Here is a 24389-nt window from a genome sequence, read left to right as displayed (position 1 = left end):
CGTGCGAAGATGTAGCTGGTGGGTCCCAGCAGTCAGGGGGGTGAATCGTTTTTTTTCGGACGCACTTCCTTGCGTGCGAAGATGTAGCTCATGGGTCCCAACAGTGAGGGGGCGAATCATTTTTTTCGCGAAATACGGTGGCCCGTCCGGTGGGTCCCCGCTGTCAGGTGGGGGAATAGTTATTTTGCGCGTAATAAGGAGGCACTTCCTTGCGGCTGCCGTGGACCCAGCTGTCAGCCTCTCCACGTATAGTCCACGTCCGATGGAAGTCGTTCCTTGACCACGTTGACCATGCTGCCCCGAGAGCACCACGGCGGTGGATGACGGCGAGGCCTAGGAAGGGGACGACATGGAGCCGGGGAAGACGCGGCAGTGGATGCACACGCGCGCGGAGAGGAGTACGAGGGTTCCCTGGTTCGGCTGCGCTGCTGTCGCCGCAGAATAACAGGGGGTGTGTGAGGGAGTCCTGGACTAGGGGGTGTCCGGATAGCCGAACTATCATCATCGGCCGGACTCCAAGACTATGAAGATACAAGATTGAAGACTTCGTCCCGTGTCCGGATGGGACTTTCCTTGGCGTGGAAGGCAAGCTTGGCAATACGGATATGTAGATCTCCTACCATTGTCACCGACTCTGTGTAACCCTAGCCCTCTCCGGTGTCTATATAAACCGGAGGGTTTTAGTCCATAGGACGAACAACAATCATACCATAGGCTAGCTTCTAGGGTTTAGCCTCCTTGATCTCGTGGTAGATCCACTCTTGTACTACCCATATCATCAATATTAATCAAGCAGGAGTAGGGTTTTACCTCCATCGAGAGGGCCCGAACCTAGGTAAAAACATCGTGTCCCTTGTCTCCTGTTACCATCCGCCTAGACGCATAGTTCGGGACCCCCTACCCAAGATCCGCCGGTTTTGACACCGACATGTGTGCTTTCATTGAGAGTTCCTCTGTGTCGTCACCGATAGGCATGATGGCTCCTTCGATCATCATCAACAACACAGTCCAGGGTGAGACTTTTCTCCCTGGACAGATCTTCGTATTTGGCGGCTTTGCACTGCGGGCCAATTCTCTTGTCCATCTGGAGCAGATCGAAAGCTACGCCCCTGGCCATCAGATCCGCGGAGACTTGATCTTTGATGGATTGGAGCCACAGCTGAGCGCGCCGCACAGTCTCGATGTGCATGATCTAGCTCTGCTGCCGGACAGTACCCTGGAGGCCGCACATGAGTCCGCTCCGACCCTTAATTCGGAGCCGACCGCGCAGATCGAGGATGGGTGGCTAGACACCTCCTCGGGGGCTTCAACCTCTACGGCGATGGAGCCGAATACTGACCTTGTCCCTTGCGACGTTCGTGACTCCGAGGTGCCAGACTCCTCGCCGGACTCCGAACCTCCTGCGCCCCCTCCAATCGAATCCGATTGGGCGCCGATCATGGAGTTCACCGCCGCGGACATCTTTCAACACTCACCTTTTGGCGACATCCTGAATTCGCTAAAGTATCTCTCGCTATCAGGAGAGCCCTGGCCGAATTGCAGTCAGGATGGTTGGGATGCAGACGACGAAATTCAAAGCCCACCCACCACCCACTTTGTAGCCACTATCGACGATCTAACCGACATGCTAGACTACGACTCCGAAGACATCGACGGTATGGACGACGATGCCGGAGACGACCAAGAACCAGCGCCTACGGGGCACTGGAAGACCACCTCGTCATACGACATATATATGGTGGAAATCCCAAAGGATGGGAATGGCGAGGAAAAAGCGGAGGAAGACTCCTCCAAGAAACAGCCCAAGCGCCGGCGTCAGCGGCGCCACTCTAAATCCCGCCACAGCAAGAATGGAGATTCCGGCACCGGAGATAACAACACCCCAGAGAGTGCCGAAGAGAACCCCCTCCAGCAAGATTCAGCACAGGAGGACGGAGAAGCCAGCCCTCACGAGAGAGCGGCAGACGAAGAGGTAGAGTATGATAATTACATGCCTCCCTCCGGAGACGAGGCAAGCCTCAACGACGACGAATTCGTCGTGCCCGAGGATCCCATCGAACAAGAGCGTTTCAAACGCAGGCTAATGGCCACGACGAACAGCCTAAAGAAAAAGCAGCAACAGCTTAGAGCTGATCAAGACCTGCTAGCCGACAGATGGACTGAAGTCCTTGCGGCCGAAGAGTATGAACTCGAACGCCCCTCCAAAAGCTACCCCAAATGCAAGTTGCTCCCCCGATTAGAGGAGGAGGCATATAAACCTGCATCACCAGAGCGCAATACGGCTGAACGACCACCTCATGGCCGCGACAGAGAGGCCTTTAGGCCCTCCATTAGAACCGTACCCCGGCACCGCTCGAAAAGTACGAAGCCACGGGGGAATGCGCCGGACTTGCGAGACATATTGGAGGATAAGGCAAGACAATCAAGGTCGATATACGGATCGCGTGGGCGCCCCACGATGCGCGACGATGACCGTCGCGCCGGATACGGCAACTCCGGCCGGGCCGAACACAGTAGACAAAGCTCGTTGGAGCTACGTCATGATATAGCCCAATATAGAGGCGCCGCACACCCACTATGCTTCACAGATGAAGTAATGGATCATCAAATCCCTGAGGGGTTTAAACCCGTAAACATTGAATCCTATGATGGCACAACAGACCCCGCGGTTTGGATTGAAGACTATCTCCTTCATATCCACATGGCCCGCGGTGACGATCTTCACGCCATCAAATATCTCCCACTCAAGCTTAAAGGACCAGCTCGGCATTGGCTTAACAGCTTGCCAGCAGAATCAATAGGGTGTTGGGAAGACCTGGGAGCCGCATTCCTTGACAACTTCCAGGGCACATATGTGCGACCACCAGACGCCGATGACCTAAGCCACATAATTCAGCAGCCAGACGAATCGGCCAGACAGTTCTGGACACGGTTCTTAACAAAGAAAAATCAAATTGTCGACTGTCCGGATGCAGAGGCCCTCGCAGCCTTCAAACATAACATCCGTGACGAGTGGCTTGCCCGGCACCTAGGACAGGAAAAGCCGAAATCCATGGCAGCCCTCACATCACTTATGACCCGCTTCTGCGCGGGAGAGGATAGCTGGCTAGCCCGCAGTAACAACCTCAACAAAAATTCTGGCAGTCCGGATACCAAGGACCGTAATGGCAGGTCGCATCGCAACAAAAACAAACGCCGCGTTAACGGCGATAACACTGAGGATACGGCAGTCAATGCTGGATTCAGAGGCTCTAAACCCGGTTAGCGGAAAAAGCCATTCAAAAGAACTACTCCGGGTCCGTCCAATTTGGACCGAATACTCGACCGCTCTTGCCAGATACATGGCACCCCCGAAAAACCAGCTAATCACACCAACAGGGATTGTTGGGTATTCAAGCAGGCTGGCAAGTTAATTGTCGAAAACAATGACAAGGGGCTGCATACCGATGACGAGGAAGAGACCCGGCCTCCGAACAATAGAGGACAGAAGGGTTTCCCCCCACAAGTGTGGACGGTGAACATGATATACGCAACTCACATACCCAAGAGGGAGCGGAAGCGTGCACTCAGGGACGTATACGCAATGGAGCCAGTCGCCCCAAAGTTCAACCCATGGTCCTCCTGCCTGATCACTTTTGATCAAAGGGACCACCCCACTAGTATCCGCCACGGTGGATTCACCGCATTGGTTTTAGACCCAATCGTCGATGGATTTCACCTCACTAGAGTCCTGATGGACGGCGGCAGCAGCCTGAACCTGCTTTATCAGGATACAGTGCGCAAGATGGGCATAGACCCCTCAAGGATTAAACCCACAAAGACGACCTTCAAAGGCATCATACCAGGTGTGGAGGCCAATTGTACAGGCTCAGTTACACTGGAAGTGGTCTTCGGATCCCCGGATAACTTCCGAAGCGAGGAGTTAATCTTCGACATAATCCCGTTCCGCAGCGGCTATCATGCTCTGCTCGGACGAACCGCGTTCGCAAAGTTCAACGCGGTGCCGCACTACGCATACCTCAAGCTCAAGATGCCAGGCCCTCGAGGAGTCATTACAGTCAACGGACACACTGAACGCTCCCTCCGAACGGAGGAACACACAGCGGCTCTCGCGGCAGAAGTACGGAGCAGCCTCTTAAGGCAATTTTCGAGTCCGGCCGTTAAGCGACCAGACACGGCCAAACGCGCCCGGAGTAACTTACAACAAGACCACCTGGCACGTTCCGAGCACGCGTAGCAATGCGGCCCCAACCCCAGCCCTCACAAAATTGCAAGACTGGTCCTTCGCGTACATCATTACGCTCTGGAGATACCATGGGCATAGGGGGAGGGGCACGACCACAACAGGACCAGAGTGCGGCTCAACCACACCAGGGGCTCCCAAGTGTGTCATCCTTTTTCTTTTCTTTTTTTCCTTTCTTCTTATCCACATGACTCCACTTACTAGAGGGCCTGTCCGGCAGTAGACCTGCCGAACTCACGATGCAACAGCCAGGGAAGGAGAAAGGCTACAACGAACACTCAGGTGCTCTCCATTACGAGCATTACATCTGTTTTATACACTATTCCGCAGCCTACCCCTGGGGGGGACATGTTTAATAGTCCCATCCCTTGCTTACCGCACTATTTGGATCGTTCTGCATTCATGGCAGTATTTCTGGAATAAACAATGCATTGCTTTTTGCTTATAATTGCATTTCTTTCTTACACATATGTTCATTTATGACATGTTGCATCCGTACACTCTGGTACAGCTAAATACACCAGGGGCTTAAGTTCCCCACATTATGGTGTGATAAGTCCGAACACTTTCACAAGTGCGGCACCCCGAACTTATAGCATTATATGCATCGGCTCCGAATCATGTCTTGGGTCAATAGTTGGGTTTGCCCGGCTCCCATGTTTTGGTACCTTACGTTCCGTTGTATCGGCTAAGGTAGCACTGGGAGAACCACTGCGATTGCGCCCCGGTTGAGCTGGGCGAGCGCCTCAGTGGAGAAAGCTAAAACGGACTGTCATGATGCGGCGAGAGCTGGTCGCTGTTCGAGAGGTTTTTTCGAGTCCCTAAAGACTTATGCCGCTTAGAGCGAGGAACCAGCTTTGTCCGGCCCAGGCATGGATAGCGCCCCGAACTCGGTCTTCCGAACACTAGGGGCTTCGCCGAAATTTAAAATTATAGAATTCTATGGCTAAGTGAGAGTGTTCAAGCATTATAAGTCCGGTTGCCTCGTTTGTTGTGTTGCGCGCCTCCCTAGATGGACCCAAACATGGGAACAAGAGCGCTCAAGTTTATCCCGAACACCCCAGCACTAGTGGCATGGGGGCTGAAGCCGACGACTTGCCATCTCTCAGATTTGATAAACGGCCGCACAGAAGGTAATATTTTAAATTAACAAGCGTTGCTTAGCGCATATGAACAAAGTTTTCAGCGCACAGGATAACACAATGCGAGTCTACTCAAATATTACATCTTTGGAGCACTCACCCGCAATCATGCGGGCACCCTTCAGGACACTCTTATAATACATTTCGGGCGTGCGATACTCCTTGCCCGCCAGTGGCGCGTCCGTCACAAGGTTCTTAGCTTCCATCCTGCCCTAGTGCACCTTTGCACGGGCAAGGGCCCGACGGGCACCTTCAATGCAGGTGGATTGCTTGACGACTTCAACCCAGGGACACGCATCCACCAGCCGCCGCACCAGGCCGAAGTAGCTCCCAGGCATGGCCTCCTTGGGCCACAGCCGAATTATGAGGCCCTTTGTCGGTGTCAAAACCGGCGGATCTCGGGTAGGGGGTCCCGAACTGTGCGTCTAGGCGGATGGTAACAGGAGACGAGGGACACGATGTTTTACCCAGGTTCGGGCCCTCTTGATGGAGGTAAAACCCTACGTCCTGCTTCATTAATATTGATGATATGGGTAGTACAAGAGTGGATCTACCACGAGATCAAGGAGGCTAAACCCTAGAAGCTAGCCTATGGTATGATTGTTGTAATGTATGTTGTCCTATGGACTAAAGCCCTCCGGTTTATATAGACACCAGAGGAGGCTAGGGTTACACAGAGTCGGTTACAATGGTAGGAGATCTACATATCCGTATCGCCAAGCTTGCCTTCCACGCCAAGGAAAGTCCCATCCGGACACGGGTCGGAGTCTTCAATCTTGTATCTTCGTAGTCTTGGAGTCCGGCGGACGATGATAGTCCGGCTGTCCGGACACCCCCTAGTCCAGGACTCCCTCAGTAGCCCCTGAACCAGGCTTCAATGACGATAAGTCTGGCGCGCATAATGTTCGGCATTGCAAGGCGGGTTCCTCCCTTGAATAATCCAGAGAAGATCATGAACACCAGGATAGTGTTCGGCTCTGCAAAATAAATTCCACATTCCACCGTAGAGAGAATAAAATGTACACTAGTCCAATCTGCTGACGTATTATGCGGCGTGGCATCACACCGCTACCAAGCCTTTGTTTGCATCATGTTTTACTATACCACCTCAGCACGTTTAGCGAAGCGGTTTCCTTGGCACGTCTTGTCGAAGCAGAGATAGTGTTCCCCTTATTCCGGGATTCTCATCAATACGGACGTGGGTAACCCAACCGCGCCATTGATGGTGGCGCTTGGGAGATAAGCGAGTTTTATCAGGCCAGCGGGACGCACAGTTTTCGTCCGCCTACATATAAGGGGTAAGGATTTACCTTCTCACCTACGCCTTCTTCCTCCTTTGCTTATCCATCTCCGCGTACTCAAGCTCCAATGCCCAAGCTCGCGCATCTCGCCTCGACCTTCTCCGAACATGTCTGGAGCGGGAGGCAAATGGTTGGCCTCCACCATTAAGGAGGAGCACATCACCAGACTGCGCAGCGCCGGATATCTTTCCGGCGATATCGCGCATCGGCTGCCCGACGAGGGGCAGCTCGTCCCTACCCCTGGGCCTCACGAGAGGGTCGTCTTCCTTCCCCACTTCCTCCGCGGACTGGGCTTTCCGCTCCATCCATTCGTCCAGGGGCTCATGTTCTATTACGGCCTGGATTTCCACGATCTGGCGCCGAACTTCATCCTCAACATCTCGACGTTCATCGTCGTGTGTGAGGCCTTCCTCTGCATCCGGCCCCACTTCGGCCTGTGGCTCAAGACCTTCAACGTCAAGCCGAAGGTTGTGCTAGGTACGCAAGCGGAATGTGGAGGCGCCATGTTGGGTAAATTACCCAACGTCCTTTGGCTCGAAGGGGCCTTCGTGGACTCTGTCAAGGGGTGGCAATCGGGGTGGTTCTACATCACCGAGCCGCGCAAGCCCACATGGGCGGCGGCCCCCCGAGTTTAGATCTGGCGTCCCCACGCAGCTCACCTCCTGGAAAGAGAAGGGCTTGTTGTGGGGCGATTCGAAGGAGGTGACTGGACTCCGAACCTGCATCCAGAAGCTGGTGAGCAATAAGCTCAAGCTCGTCGACGTGGTCCATGTCATGCTCATCCGCCGGATTCTCCCATGCCAAGAACGGGCATTCAATCTGTGGGAGTTCAATCCGGAACAGCACCAAGCGCTGAGCGGGCTCTTCGATACGACATACGAAGGCGCCTGGAGGGTGCTGTTTAAGGGCGCCGAAGCCCCCGCATCCGCGACGGAAGATCGCGGATTCAGCTCGCAGTATCCAACTGACGAGGTAAGTGATTCAATCCCATTATGGGACACTTTTTAGTAATCGAATTGATTATAAGAGGGTTTCATTCTTTCCTTTCCTTTGACAGGAATGGATGGAGAAGGCCAGGCAGCTCATCAGCCCGGCTCCCATGCCAGAAGACCCAGTGGACGCCCGTTTAGCAGGGCTGCTGGTTCCGGCACCGCATGTGGTGCCGGAGAAGAAGGCCAAGAAGGTGGCCGCGGGGACTCGAAAGAGTTCCCGCAATCAGGTGTTCGACGACGAGGCGGACTCCTCCCCTGAAGACGAGGAGGTTTCTCTCCCAGAAGAGGGAGAGAAGAAGAGGAAGGCTTCCCCAATGGGGGAGGCCGAAGGGTCCAAGAGGGGGAGAACTATCCCCCCGGACAGTTTCGCCAACACCACCATTGGCGAGGATGAATGGCCTCCAAGGGCCAGGCGTCCGGCGAGATCGTAAGTATCCGGATCCTTGATATGCAAAATCTTTCATGTCGCGTAGTGTCCTTCTAACGCTGCATTATGTCCGTAGTCCGGCCGATGACGATCTTCCCGACTCATCGAGCGGGTCGTTGGCCCCGTCGGATGTGGATTCACTTCCGACGGCCTCTACCCCACGCGCCGACGAGGACGCCGAGGTGGGATCCCAGAGAGGGACCCATCAGGAGGAGGCTCCGGAGGCGCCGTCAGGCAGCCTCCCGGACTTTGCGCCGGACTCTACAACGGAACCCGCAGTGGTTCCAGAGTCCGGCAAGCGGCCCCTTCGAAAGAAGGGCAAGACCGTGACACCGGCGGCCTCCGTCCAACCGGAGGCGCCGGATAACTTGTTGGAGGCGCTTAAAGGCGCTTCCATCGAGGAAGAACACCGCACTATCATGAGTGCGGTGATTCAAAAGGTTCAACTCACCAAAGGCGAGCTGACCGAAGCCTGCAGCAGCCTTCTAACAGGCTTTGAGGTAAGAAGTTAAAATTATGTAATGTAATACCGCATAGACAGTAGCCCCTGATGCTCAGTTCGGTGTTCGGAAAGAAAAGCCGGACTGAGGATCTAACAAAATATGGGCAGGGTTGCTTAACATATGTCAATATGGGTTTGCAGGCTGCGCTGCTGACCTCTGCCGCACTAACGGCGGAGGTCGATGTGCTGAAAAAAGATCTCGAGCGGTCCGAGCAAGAGCTCGGCCATGCCAAGAAGCAGCTCGAGGACAAAGAAGGTGAGTCACACCGCTTTGAATGGTTACCTTACAGAAAAGGATTTTGGTTGCAATAAAATTAACAAGGATAATGTGTGTATTGCAGGGGACACTAATGAGGTGGCAACCCTGAAGGAGGCTGTGTCCGCGGCCAAACGTAGTGCGGCCGCGGAACGGGCAGAGAGAGAAAAGCAGGAGGCACGGGTGGCGGAAGTAAGGCAAGAGCTCCAGGCTCTCATGGAGAAACATGAGAGTTTGGAGCGTGACTCCAAGACTCGAGAGTCCGAGCTTGCCTCGGCTCTCAAAAGTGCCAAGTCCGCCAAGGCCGAGGCCCATAAGGCCCTTCAGGAGGTTGAAGATGTAAAGAAAATAGCGGCGGGTAAGGCATTTTTCATGCAAAGCAAGCATGTTAATGTAAAATACCTGACACTTACCCGCATTCGGAGCTCTCCAGGGGCGTTTGCAGATCTACCGCGTAGTGCGTCTGATGCCGCCGCATTCTATCGTGGCGAGGAGGGGAGCTCGACGGAAAAAGTCTTTTGGTCTCAGTATGCTGAGGCCGGACACCCGGTGCCCCCAAGCGACCAGCTGAAGCAGCTGGTCGAACTCCACAAGGTAGCTGAAGAGGCCATGAAGGGCCTTATAGTCCGGCTGTGGCCTGGACAGGCCATGCCTGGGAGCTACTTTGGCCTCGTGCGGCGGCTGGTGGATGCATGCCCCTGGGTGGATGTCATCAAGCGCTCCGCCTGTATTGAAGGCGCTCGTCGGGCCCTCGCCCGCACGAAGGTGCAATGGGGCAGGTTGGATGCGGAGAAGCTTCTCACGGACCCACCGCCACCGGGCAAGGAATATCGCACGCCCGAAATGTATTATAAATCTGTCCTGAAGGGAGCCCGCGATATTGCGGATGAGTGCCCCAGAAATGTAATCTTTGAGTGAATTTGCTATGTATTATCCTGTGCGCTGAAACTTTGTTCATGTGCGCTTTGAGCAACACTTTTTTAATTTAAAATATTACCTTCTGTGCGGCCGTTTATAAAATCTGAGAGATGGGAAGTCATTGGCTTCAGCCCCCAAGCCACGAGTGCTGGGGTGTTCGGGATAAACTTGAGCACTCTTGTTCCCATTGCTGGGTCCATCGAGGGAGGCGCTCAACACAACGAACAAGGCAACCGGACTTATAATGCTTGAACACTCTCACTTAGCCATAGAATTCTATAATTTTAAATTTCGGTGAAGCCCCTGGTATTCGGAAGACCGAATCCGGGGCGCTATCCACGCCTTCGTCGGACATTGTACGGAACTTCGCTCGAAGCGGCGTGAGTCTTTAAGGACCCGAAAAAACCTCTCGAACAGCGACCAGTCTCTCGCCTTATCATGCCAGTCAGTTTTAGCTTTCTCCACTGAGGCGCTCGCCCGGCTCAACTAGGGCGCAATCGCAGTGGTTCTCCCCGTGCCACCTTAGCCGACAGAATGGAACATAAGGCACCAAAACGTGGGAGCCGGGCAAACCCAACTATTGACCCAAGACATGATTCGGAGCCCATTCATATAATGCTATAAGTTCGGGGTGCCGCACTTGTGAAAGTGTTCGGACTTATCACACCATAGAGTGGGGAACACAAGCCCCTGGCGTATTAGGCCGTACCAAAATATACGGGCGCAAGATGTCATATAATGAGCATATATATAAAAGGTAATGCAATTGCAATCAAAAAGGTGCTGCATTATTAATGAAAGAAAGTCTGCTAGTAGAGCGGACTGATACAAATAGTGCGGTAAGCAAGGGATTTGGACTAAGTAAACATGTCCCCCTCCAGGGGTGAGCTACGGATTTGGTTTATATAATCGAATTTAATGCTCGTAATTGAGACCACCTGAGTGTTCGTCGCATCCTTCTTTCGTCCCTGACTGTTGTATCATGAGTTCGGCAGGTTCATCGCCGGACAGGGCCTCTGGTTAACGGAGTCCGGTGTACACAAAGAAGGGAAATAAAAAATAAAAAAAGGGGGGCACACTTGCGAGCCCCCGGTGTGGTCGAACCGCACTCTCGGTCCGTTGCGATCGTGCCCCATCCCCTGTGCCCATGGTATCTCCAAAGCGTAATGATGTACGCGGAGTGTTATTCTTGCGATCATGCGCGGGCGAGGGTTGGGGCCGCATTGCTACGGGTGCTCTGATCGCGCCAGGTGGTCTTGGTTAGCATTGCTCCGGGCGCGTTTTGCTGTCTCCGGCCTTTTAGCGGCCGGACTCGAGAATTGCATTAAAAGGCTGCTCTGTACTTCTGCCGCGAGAGCCATTGTATGTTCCTCCGTTTGGAGGGAGCGTTCCGTATTCCCATTGACCGTGATGACTCCGCGAGGGCCTGGCATCTTGAGCTTTAAGTATGCATAATGCGGCACCGCGTTGAATTTTGCAAACGCGGTTCGTCCGAGCAGAACATGATAGGCGCTGTGAAACGGGACTATGTCGAAGATTAACTCTTCGCTCCAGAAATTATCCGGGGATCCGAAGACCACTTCCAGTGTGACTGAGCCTGTACAGTTGGCTTCCACTCCTGGTATGATACCTTTAAAGGTTGTCTTTGTAGGTTTAATCCTTGTGGGGTCTATGCCCATTTTGCGCACTGTATCCTGATAAAGCAGGTTCAGGCTACTGCCGCCGTCCATCAGGACTCTCGTGAGGTGAAATCCATCGACGATTGGGTCTAAAACCAATGCGGCGAATCCGCCATGGCGTATGCTGGTCGGATGGTCTCTTCGATCGAAAGTGATCGGACAAGAGGACCATGGATTGAACTTCGGGGCGACTGGCTCCATAGCATAGACGTCCCTTAGTGCGCGTTTCCTCTCCCTCTTGGGTATATGGGTCGCGTATATCATATTCACCGTCCGCACTTGTGGGGGAAAACCCTTCTGTCCTCTATTGTTCGGCGGTCGGGTCTCTTCCTCGTCGTCGCTGTTTAGCCCCTTGTCATTGTTTTCGGCAATTAACTTGCCGGCCTGCTTGAACACCCAGCAATCTCTATTAGTGTGGTTAGCTGGCTTTTCAGAGGTGCCATGTATCTGGCATAAGCGGTCGAGTATTCGGTCCAAATTGGACGGACCCGGAGTGGTTCTTTTGAATGGCTTCTTCCGCTGACCGGGTTTAGAGCCTCGGAATTCGGCGTTGACTGCCGTATCCTCCTTATCGTCGCCGTTAATGCGGCGTTTGTCTTTGTTTCGACGTGAACTGCCGTTGTTGTCCTTAGTATCCGGACTGCTAGAATTTTTACGGAGATTGTTGTTGCGAGCTAGCCAGCTGTCCTCTCCCGCGCAAAAGCGGGTCATTGACGATGTGAGGGCTGCCATGGATTTCGGCTTTTCCTGCCCCAGGTGCCGGGCTAGCCATTCGTCCCGGATGTTATGTTTGAAGGCTGCAAGGGCCTCTGCATCCGGACAATCGACGATTTGATTTTTCTTCGTCAAGAACCGTGTCCAGAATTGTCTGGCCGATTCGTCTGGCTGCTGAATGATGTGGCTTAGGTCATCGGCGTCTGGTGGTCGCACATACGTGCCTTGGAAGTTATCAAGGAATGCGGCCTCCAGGTCTTCCCAACACCCAATTGACTCTGCGGGCAAGCTGTTAAGCCAATGCCGAGCTGGTCCTTTAAGCTTGAGTGGGAGATACTTGATGGCGTGGAGATCGTCGCCGCGGGCCATATGGATGTGGAGAAGATAATCTTCTATCCAAACCGCGGGGTCTGTTGTGCCATCGTAGGATTCAATGTTTATGGGTTTAAACCCTTTAGGGATTTGATGATCCATTACTTCGTCAGTGAAGCATAGCGGGTGTGCGGCGCCTCTGTATTGAGCAATATCGCGACGCAGCTCGAGAGAGCGCTGTCTGCTGTGCTCGGCCCGGCCGGGGTTATTATATCTGGCGCGGCGGTATTCGTCGTGGGTCGTGGGGCACCCACGTGATCCGAGATGGATCTGGATTGTCTTGTTTTGTCCTCCAATATGTCTCGCAAGTCCGGCGCGTTCCCGCCTGGCTTCGTACTTTTGGAGCGATGCCGGGGTACGGTCTTGGCTGGGGGCCTGGATGCCTCTCTGTCACGACCCCGGGGTGGTCGGTCAGCCATATCGTGCGCTGGTGATGGAGGTATGTATGCTTCCTCCTCTAATCGGGGGAGCAGCTTGCGTCTTGGGTAGCTTTTGGAGGGGCGTTCGAGTTTATACTCTTCGGCCGCGAGGACCTCGGTCCATCGATCGGCCAGCAGGTCCTGATCAGCTTGAAGCTGTTGCTGCTTTTTCTTTAGGCTGTTTGCTGTGGTGATAAGCCTGCGCTTGAAACGCTCTTGTTTGACGGGATCCTCAGGTACGATGAATTCGTCATCGTTGAGGCTTGCTTCGTCTTCGGAGGGAGGCATATAGTTATGATCCTCAACCTCTTCGTCTGCCGCCCTCTCGTGAGGGCTTGCTTCTGCATCCTCCTGCGCTGAGTTTTGCTGGAGGGGATTGTCTTCGGCACTCTCTGGGGTATTATTATCTCCTGTGCCGGAATCTCCATTCTTGCTGTGGCGGGATTTAGAGCGGCGCCGCTGACGCCGGCGTTTGGGCTGCTTCTTTAAAGAGTCTGCCTCCGCTGTTTCTTCGCCGTCCCCATCTTTTGGGGTATCCACCATCTATATGTCATATGACGAGGTGGTTTTCCAGTGCCATGTGGGCGCTGGTTCCAATTCGTCTCCGGCATCATCGTCCATAGCATCGATGTCTTCGGAGTCGTAGTCTAGCATGTCGGTTAGATCATCGACAGTGGCTACAAAGTGGGCGGTGGGTGGGCTCTGAATTTCTTCGTCGTCCGTACCCCAACCATCCTGGCCATAGTCTGGCCAGGGCTCTCCTGATAACGAGAGATGCTTTAGTGAATTCAGGATATCGCCAAAGGGCGAGTATTGGAAGATGTCCGCGCCGGTGAATTCCATAACCGGCCCAATCCGATTTGATTGGTAGGGGCGCGGGAGGTTCGGAGTCCGGCAAGGAGTCCGGCGCCTCAGAATCACAAATTTCGTGGGGGACGAGATTATTGTTCAGCTCCATCGCCGTGGAAGTTGAAGCCCCCGAGGCGGTGTCTATCCACCGATCCTCTATCCGGGCGATCGGCTCCGGACTAATGGCCGGAGCGGATTCGTGTGCGGCCACCAAGGCACTGTTCGGCGGCAGAGCTAGATCATGCCCATCGCAACAGTGCGGCGCGCTTAGCTGTGCCTCGGGTCCGTCGAAGATCAAGTCTCCGTGGATATCAGCCGTGAAGTTTAGGCTTCCGAATCTGACCTGACGGCCAGGGGTGTAGCTTTCGATCTGCTCCAGATGGCCAAGCGAATTAGCCCGCAGTGTGAAGCTGCCGAATACGAAGATCTGTCCGGGGAGAAAAGTCTCACCCTGGACAGCGTTGTTGGTTGAAGATGCCATCAAGCCTATCGGTGACGACACAGAGGAACTCTCAATGAAAGCACCAATGTCGGTGTCAAAACCGGCGGATCTCGGGTAGGGGGTCCCGAACTGTGCGTCTAGGTGGATGGTAACAGGAGACGAGGGACACGATGTTTTACCCAGGTTCGGGCCCTCTCGATGGAGGTAAAACCCTACGTCCTGCTTGATTAATATTGATGATATGGGTAGTACAAGAGTGGATCTACCACGAGATCAAGGAGGCTAAACCCTAGAAGCTAGCCTATGGTATGATTGTTGTAATGTATGTTGTCCTACGGACTAAAGCCCTCCGGTTTATATAGACACCGGAGGAGGCTAGGGTTACACAGAGTCGGTTACAATGGTAGGAGATCTACATATCCGTATCACCAAGCTTGCCTTCCACGCCAAAGAAAGTCCCATCCGGACACGGGACGAAGTCTTCAATCTTGTATCTTCGTAGTCTTGGTGTCTGGCGGACGATGATAGTCCGGCTGTCCGGACACCCCCCTAGTCCAGGACTCCCTCACCCTTCATGGCCTGTTCGGCCACCTTGTGGAGCTCGACCAGCTTCTTCAGCTGGTCGCTAAGGGGCACCGGATGTCCGGCCTTAGCATAGTGAGACCAGAAAACCTTCTCCGTCGAGCTCCCCTCCTCGGCCCGGTAGAAAGCGGCAGCATCGAACACACTGCAGGGCAGATCTGCGAACGCTCCTGGAGATCTCCGAATTCGGGTAAGTAATAGGTAATTCACATTCACATGCTTGCTTTGCATGAAAAATGCCTTACCCGCCGCTATCTTCTTCAACGCCTCGATTTCCTGGAGGGCCTTGTGGGCTTCGGCCTTAGCGGCTTTGGCACTCTCAAGAGCCGATGCAAGCTCGGACTCTCGAGTCTTTGAGTTGCGCTCCAAACTCTCATGTTTTTCCATGAGAGCCTAGAGCTCTTGCTGCACCTCCGCCACCCGCGCCTCCTGCTGCTCTCGCTCGGCTCGCTCCGCGGCCGCATTGCGTTCGGCCGCGGACACCGCCTCCTTCAGGGCGGCCACCTCGTTCGTGGCCCCTGTAGTACCCACGTTATCCTTGTTATTTCTCTTGCAACCAAATCCTTTTCTGTAAGGTACAAACTTAATACGGTGTTACTCACCTTCCTTGTCCTCGAGCTGCTTCTTGGCATGGCCGAGCTTGCTCTCAGACCGCTCGAGGCTCTGCTTCAAAGCATCAACCTCCGCAGTCAGTGCGGCAGAGGTCAGCAGTGCAGCCTGCAATCCCATATTGACATATTTTTTACAACTCCTGCGCATATCTTTTTAGATCCTCAGTCTGGCTTTTCTTTTCGAACACCGAACCGAGCATCAGGGGCTACTGTCTATGCGGTATTACATTACATATCTTAAAATTCTTACCTCAAAGCCTCTTAGAAGGCTGCTGCAGGCTTCGGTCAGCACGCTCTTGGCGAGCCGAACCTTCTGAATCACCGCACTCATGACATTGCGGTGTTCTTCTTCGATGGAAGTGCCGTTGAGCGCCTCCAGCAAGTTATCCGGTGCCTCCGGTTGGACAGAGGCCGCCGGTGTCACAGTCTTGCCCTTCTTACGAAGGGGCCGCTCGCCGGACTCCGGAACCACTGCAGGTTCCGGTGCGGAGTATGGTACAGAGTCCGGGAGGTGGCCTTGCGGCACCTCCGGGGCCTCCTCCTCCTGGCGGGTCCCTTCCCGGGATCCCATCTCGGCGTCGTCGGTGTCGCGAGGTGTGGAGGCGGTCGGCAGAGAATCCATATCCGACGTGTCCAAGGACCCGCTCGACGAAGCGGGAAGATCGTCCTTGGCCGGACTACAGGTTGTATGCGGCATTAGAAAGACACCGTGTGGCAAAAAGAAAAATTATAAATTATCTAGGAGTCTGGATACTTACGATCTCGCCAGGGGCTTGGCCCTTGAGGGCCACTCCTCGTTGTCGTCGCCAACATTGGCGGAGCAGTCCGGGGGAAGGGTCCTTCCCTTCTTGGACCCTTCGGCCTCCCTCGTTGGGGAGGCCTTCCTCTTCTTCTCTCCCCCCGCTGGGGGAGAGGCCTCTTTCTTCTCCTCCTCGTCTTCAGGGGAGGAGTCCACCTCGGAGTCATCAGACGATGAGTCCGATATCACCTGACACCGGGAACTCCTTCGGGTTCCCGTGGCCTTCTTCTTGGCCTTTTTCTCCGGCACTACGTAAAGTGTCGGGACCAGTAGCCCTGTCAAACGGGCGTCCGCTGGGTCTTCTGGAAGGGGAGCCGGACAGTTAACCTGTCCGGATGTCTTCTGCCAGTCCTATTAAGGGTATTGGGAGTTTAGATCCCACATAGAGTCAAACTATGAAAAAAATGAGTGTCCCATAAAGGATGATATAGCTTACCTCGCCGGCCGGGCGCTGCGTGATCAATCCGCGATCTTCGGTCGCGGATGCGGGAGCTTCGGCACCCTTGAATAGCACCCTCCAGGCAGCTTCGTACGTCGTGTCGAAGAGCCCGCTCAAGGTCCGGTGCTGTGCCGGATCAAACTCCCACAAATTGAAGGCCCGTTGCTGGCAGGGGAGAATCCGGCGGATGAGCATGACCTGGATTACATTGACAAGCTTAAGCTTCTTGTTCACCAGGGTCTGAAGACAGGACTGGAGTCCGGTCAGCTCCTCCGAACGACCCCATAGCAAGCCCTTCTCTTTCCAGGAGGTGAGCTGCATAGGGATGCCAGATCTGAACTCGGGGGCCGCTGCCCATTTAGGGTCACGTGGCTCGGTGATGTAGAACCACCCCGATTGCCACCCTTTGATGGATTCCATGAAGGCACCCTCAAGCCAAGTAACGTTGGGCATTTTGCCCACCATGGCGCCTCCACACTCCGCTTGGCTGCCCTTCACAACCTTCGGCTTGACATTGAAGGTCTTTAGCCACAGGCCGAAGTGGTGCTGGATGCAGAGGAAGGCCTCGCACACGACGATAAACGCCGAGATGTTGAGGATGAAGTTTGGGGCCAGATCATGGAAGTCCAAGCCATAGTAGTACATGAGCCCCCGGACAAAGGGGTGAAGTGGGAAGCCCAGTCCGCGGAGGAAGTGGGGAATAAATACGACCCTCTCATGGGGCCTGGGGGTGGGGATGAGCTGCCCCTCGTCGGGCAGCCGGTGCATGATGTCGCTGGACAGATATCCGGCGCTGCGCAGCTTCTTGATGTGCCCCTCCGTAACGGAGGAGGCCATCCACTTGCCTCCCGCTCCGGACATGGCTGGAAAGGGTCGAGGTGAGAAGTGCGGACTTGGGCGCTGGAGCTCGAGTGTGCGGAGATGGATAAGCAAAGGAGGAAGAAGGCATAGGTAAAGGAGGTGGATCCTTATCCCCTTATATATGGGCGGATGAAACTATGCGTCCCTCTAGCCTGGTAAAACTCGCTTATCTCCCAAGCGCTGCAATCAATGGCGCGGTTGGGTTACCCACGTCCGTATTGATGGGAATCCCAGAATAAGGGGAACACAATCTCTGCTTCGACAAGACGTGCCAAAGAAACCGCTTCGCTAAATGCGCTGAGGTGGTATAATAAAAACGATTCAAGTAAAGGCTTGGTAGTGGTGTGACGTCACGCCACAAAGTACGTCAGCAGATTGAACTTGTGTAAATATCATTCTCTCTACGGTGGTACGTGGAATTTATTTTGCAGAGCCGGACACTATCCTGGCGTTCACAATCTTCTATGATTACTCGGAGGAGGAACCCGCCTTGCAATGCCGAAGACAATATGCGCACCGGACTGGTTCAGGGGCTACTGAGGGAGTCCTGGACTAGGGGGTGTCCGGATAGCCGAACTATCATCATCGGCCGGACTCCAAGACTATGAAGATACAAGATTGAAGACTTCGTCCCGTGTCCGGATGGGACTTTCCTTGGCGTGGAAGGCAAGCTTGGCAATACGGATATGTAGATCTCCTACCATTGTAACCGACTCTGTGTAACCCTAGCCCTCTCCGGTGTCTATATAAACTGGAGGGTTTTAGTCCATAGGACGAACAACAATCATACCATAGGCTAGCTTCTAGGGTTTAGCCTCCTTGATCTCGTGGTAGATCCACTCTTGTACTACCCATATCATCAATATTAATCAAGCAGGAGTAGGGTTTTACCTCCATCGAGAGGGCCCGAACCTGGGTAAAAACATCATGTCCCTTGTCTCCTGTTACCATCCGCCTAGACGCATAGTTCGGGACCCCCTACCCGAGATCCGCCGGTTTTGACACCGACAGTGTGGGTCAGTGGGTGAGTGGAGGGATGGCCTGGCCAGCGGTGGGAGTAGTAGGGGGCGGTGAGGCCTCCGCGGCAGCACAGCCGGCCACGGGAGGCAGGAGCAGGCGGCACGACCGGCGCTGCTTTGGGCGGCTGGAGCAAGAAGACCAGAGGTTGAAGAAGCACGACGGCCGTTGGATGGACATCGTACGGTCACTGCAGCTAGAATCGTTTATATTGACTAAGTTGACAAAGCCCTTGGTACGTCAACTTAGTAGGCCCACAGGTCAGCTTCCGAAACGGTGCGCCCCAGATGTCAGGGGGATGAATAATTTTTTGGGCGGGTGAAGCTAGAATATCCGAGATTGAAGAAGAAGCACGGCATCCATTGGATGGACATCCAACGGCCACTGCTGCTAGAACCGTGTGTTGAGTATAAGTTGACAAAGCCTTGCATACCCGTCAACTCTGTTTTTTAGGGGACGCATCAACTTAGTAAGGCCAGAAGTGTGTGGCAGAGAACTTATAGCCCATTTGAGATTTGTAAGAATGTGTAGCACATTTTTGAATTCTAATGGAATTTACTACAACCCATTTACAGTTTGTTAAAAGCACTGTTCCAAAAATCTTCCGATTCAGCGATTTATCGTCCGATTTATCGCTACTCTTGGGGTGACCGATAAGATTATGCCTTATCTTCACCATTTAACTTTTGGGCCGATTTATCGCTCTGAGAAGCGATTTATCAGGAATCTACCGATAAATCAGGCCTATTCATAACACTATATGTTTGCAAAAACTATGTTTATTTGTGTTTTATGGACCTTGTTACGCAAAATGTACTGTTGTCCTATTTTGTTTGTCATTATACGACGATCCAAAGACTAGGAATCAAGGAACACTTCTGTCAAATATTGTTTTGGTGTTGAATATAGTATATTTTAGTGTTGGGAACCTGGGATTTGCAAAAAAATGCCCGATTGATAGTCGACCAATAAAATCGATTAATCGGCCGATTTCCGATTAATCTCCAATCCCTAGCTGACCGAGACGGTAACGATAAGCGATATCCTCAACATTGGTTAAAAGTACAACCCATTTCAACCAACCGTTCAAAACAGAATTCAATAAAATTTCCCACATTTTGATGGGATCCGAATATTTTTATCCCAAAATTTTAGTCAGATTAAATACAATTTCAATATAAATTTATATTGCGTAAAAATCCAACGAAACATTCGGTCGCAACAATTAATGAAATTAAAATTTTCAATATTCCAAAAATAATATTTTATAAAGTAATCACTGTTTGGTGCATTTTTTTATAGTTACTATCTTGTTTTTATAATTACATCCCATTTATTATTTCTTAAAGCCCGTTTTCTTGTTAAGCCTAATGCATCCCTCCTAGGAAAGATTTGCAGCCCAGCGGGGCGGAGAATAACAACTTGACCTTGCCTGGGTATTCCTAAAAAAAGTATAGCTGGGCTAGCCATTTTCAGCTTGAAAAAAATTAATATCTTGGCGGAATATCTGGCCAGGGCTAGACGGGCCATAGCCCGCCCAGTTAATACCTGCAGCGATGTTTCCATTGTTGTTCAGAGGAGAAAAATTAATATCTAGGGTAAACATCAAAAAACTCTGTAATGCTCATACCTCAAAAACACAAATATTGCTCGAGCTGCTTGGTCCCGGCTGTCGACCGCTTCTTGTGCAATTCTCTCGTTTATTGACTACTCCCTCCTTTCCGGTTTATAATGCTCAATTCAAAAATCTCACCAATCAAGGTAGATGGCGAGTGGTGAAACACTTTTTCTAGTTTTGCAAAAGCACCTAATTAATGCTCTTGTTATCCTCACAAAATTATGTTTATCAATGCATTAATTGCAATGCATGCATGCATAAAGTACATGCATTGGTCAATTTTCTCTTAATACTTGCATGCAATGATTTAATGCACCTTGGAATCTGAACATGTGATGGAAAACAACCAAATTGAGCCTTATAAAATGGAAAAACTAAAATTTTGAGATAAGCCCTATAAACCGGAAAGGAGGGAGTACATAGGTAGACGATGGTGTGGGACCGTGATGTCAGGAAACCAGGAGGAAGCAAAATAAATTATAGTTATATATATATATATATATATATATATATATATATATATATATATATATAATAAGGAGGCACTTGCATACGTGAGGCTATGGACCTGGTGGGTCCCCATTGTCATCCTATCCAAGTAAAGTGATCTCCTCGCCCACGCGCGCTTTCCGCCCGAAACAGTCAGCGTCGGCCGCCCCGCTTCCCGGTGCAGGAGATTGCTCCGCCTTCAAACGACACAAGTGCCGTCCGTCTGTCCATCTGCCGCACACATTAATAATACGCGGTTGCCGAGGCGGCTACTCCAGCGTCACACGTCCGTCCCTTTGCCCGCCCACCATTGCTATATAAACTGTTGCACCGACCATAGCCGCAGTCATCCGCATCCGTTGCCTTTCTCCTGTCCACACCACTACTGCCCACCATGGCTTCCTCGCGCTCCAGTGCTCTTCAGGACGGGCGGACGATGGACCACAAGGAGATAGCAGCCATTGCTGCCGACCGGCTGGCCAGCAGGCAGCCGGAGGACGACGACGTCCCAATGGAGAACATGGTAGTCGACGATCCGGCGCCAGCCCCCTCCACCGCGCCATCCTCGCCTGTGCATTGCACCATGACCATCGGCGAGGCCCGTCCCCAATATATGGACAGGGTGAGGCAGATGCGTGAGGAGCAGCTCCGGGAGGTGCAGGCCGACGCCGCCTACAACCTCCTTCTCCTCCAAGAGCACCTGCAGGCGGAGGAGCAGATCGCTGCGGAGCGGGCGGAGCAGGAGGCACTGCTCGACTCGTACCGCTCCGCCCACAAGGGCCGCCTCGAGCGCTGGCGATACCGCATGCGGGTGGCGAAGGCTGCGGTCGCCTACAAAGAGGCTAGCAAAGAGGGCGATGAAGCGGGCGAGGCGCTGTTTGGCGAGACCAAGGACGAGGCAGAGGACAATGCTGGCTCCGACGAGTCCCCGCTCCGCTGGCGTCGATGACGCCCTGCTCCGCCGACGCCCTGCGGCGCCAATAACGAGGCAGAGGACACCGCCGGCTCCGCCGAGGCCCCACGGCGCCAACAACGAGGCAAAGGACATCGCCGGCTCCACTGAGGCCCCGCCCCGCCAGAAAAACGAGGCAGAGGACATCGCCGGCTCAGCCGAGGCCCCACTGTGCCGGCAACGTGGGGGAGGATTTCCACCGCTCCGCTGAGGCGCCGCCCGCCGGCAACGAGACAGAGGCATCGCCGGCTCCGCCGAGGCCCCGCCCCGCTGCCAACGAGGCCGCGCCACATAGAAAACGGGGAAGAGTAGAACATGGTAGGTCGCCGCCGCTCGGGTCGAAGTAAGGCCACCGCTGCTACCCTGCGGTTGAAGCCAAGCTAGGCGGGTTGACCATTGACGGCCAGTTAGCTTCTTGGCGGCGACATGGTGTCGGAGAGCTGCGCTGGAGAAGAACGCTGCTTCTACTTAACTGCTGGTGCAGTTGGCTGACTGACACATGGGCCCAACAGTCCACATGTTAGTTACGCAACTGCACCTGCAGTTAGGTCACTGAAGCTTCTGTTCGGCTCAGCGGGACACAGGTGGGTAGCTTCGGTTAATTAATTATACCTCTAGCGCACCCCTTTTTAGTTTTTTTTCCGAAAAGGAGGATGACCCCCGGCTTCTGCATCTGGGAGATGCATGCGGCCACAAACACCCCTTTTTAGTTGAAGAATATATGAAATGTAATGAAATCCGGCATGTTTATATGAAATTCGAGCGTGTATGAATGAATTTATTTCGATTAGTTCGAATTCCTGTATCACTGGCATTGGATGAACATGCAAAACAATACGTACTAGCATTATTCGCAGGGTGATCACCACGTTTGCAGCAGTTTCACATGTACTCCCTTCGGTCCTTTCTAGTCTGCATACAAGTTTTGTCTGCAGTCAAAGTATCTCTACTTTGACCAATCTTATACAAAAGAGTATGCACTTTCACAATATGCGAAGTAAAAAGGAACAGAAGGAGTACAAAGAATTTGAGCAGCTTTTTAGCATTTCTGTACATTGCAATCAAACACACAGGCCTGGCAATTCATAGAGAACATTCAAAACAATCGATGATTATGCATCTCAGCGACTCACATGTCAGAGGCAATATTTACTTCACAACTAAAGAATAAAGAAAAAATTGATCGCCGCTGCTGATAGCAAAGGGCGTCCCATTCAAAAATATCAAACACATATCTTGCTAAAATCAATGAGCAAAATTTGACAAGGTTGTCCCATTCGAAAATATCAAATGCCTATGATTGTGGAATGGGCAGGGTTTGCCATCAGTTCGGACATTGACATGGCAACTCGTGCTAAATAAACCAGCTGTTCTTTTTGTGCAGTTCCACCAAAATCAACCAAATTCGCGCATAGCTTGTATGATTTCGCCCTTATATGTTGCAACGCCTTGAACTTATGGGCACCTCCTTTCTTGTGGTGGAAATGAATGATTCGATGTATTCATGAACATTTTGTGCAGTTCCCATTGAAATCAAGCTGAGCACCCCTGTTTGCACAAATACAAAAAAGTGATTAGTATAAAGCAAACTGTACTATGAATTGACAGTTTCAGCAGGCACATACATGGTCCATGTAGAGCACACTTTTAGAAAAATGGAACTCACCAGAAAGAATCCTAGAACAACATTGTACTCGCGCATCACAGCAAAAAAATGGAGATTTGTCAGTCCTTCTGAGCTGAAGTTAGTTTGGTCTTGTGGGGAGTAATGTAACCATCCTTCAACTGCTCCTTCTGATGAGAAGATAGACAGTGCTTCTTCATCCTGGCATAATCGGAACTAGTCACTTCACGTACTCCATATTCTTCTTCAGAGGAAGATGATCCTGTTGTGCAAAGACAAGAGGACTACTAAATGCTAGCATCCATGTTTGCTCGAAAAAAGGAAAGGAAATATTTAAAACAACACAGATGAAGCACTTTCCAAGGACAATACCACTTTTTCATGACAGTATCTAAACAATAGCACAACACCAATAGAGATGACAAAGATCAATCATATGGATGAAATCAGTGGGCGAGTACCAACCTTTGTCAGGAGGCTGATTGTGTAGAGCATATAGATGAAGCACTTCTCGGGAACCATCTGTTGCTATCTACAGGGGTGGCCATGCTTACTATATACTCCTTGATTAGTTTAATTTTTCCAACATCTTCTTGTGCAGTTCCACTAAAATATAGTATCTTCAAAGAAGATCCCTGTTTGCACAAGTAGAAATAATTACGTATGGCATCAAATCAGTGGCAAAATAATTGCTCGTTCCAGCCATAGCAATAAATTAAGATGCAAAACTATATCATTACTTGTGTCATCACAGTTCCAGTGTTTCATTACAGCACCGGGAGTTGATTTTTGTTTTTCTTCCGCTTGTTCTTCCCCGTCATCACTTGGTTCAATAACAGACAAGCTTTGCCTTCAATGTAAGATTTGGCATGTCAATTAGGGAGCACAAGTATAGTACTAAACTTAATTTTTTGATGAAAGTGGCAAAATACAGGCCAGCAATTGTGAAATATCCTTATCTTACCTCAATGGGATATTACGGTGCACATACAGATTGGAAGTCTTGTCTCCATTTGTGCAGTTCACTAAAATCAAGCAACATTATCATACAAGTAGCACAACATATGAAAGCACACTACAGAATCATGTGAAAGAAGGCTAGTAATGACCTCTCATGATGCGGAATTCAAACAACTCACAA

Source organism: Triticum aestivum, chromosome 3B (genome assembly GCF_018294505.1).
Source record: "Triticum aestivum cultivar Chinese Spring chromosome 3B, IWGSC CS RefSeq v2.1, whole genome shotgun sequence".
NCBI lineage: Eukaryota > Viridiplantae > Streptophyta > Magnoliopsida > Poales > Poaceae > Triticum > Triticum aestivum.
Note: the sequence above shows the minus strand (reverse complement) of the source record.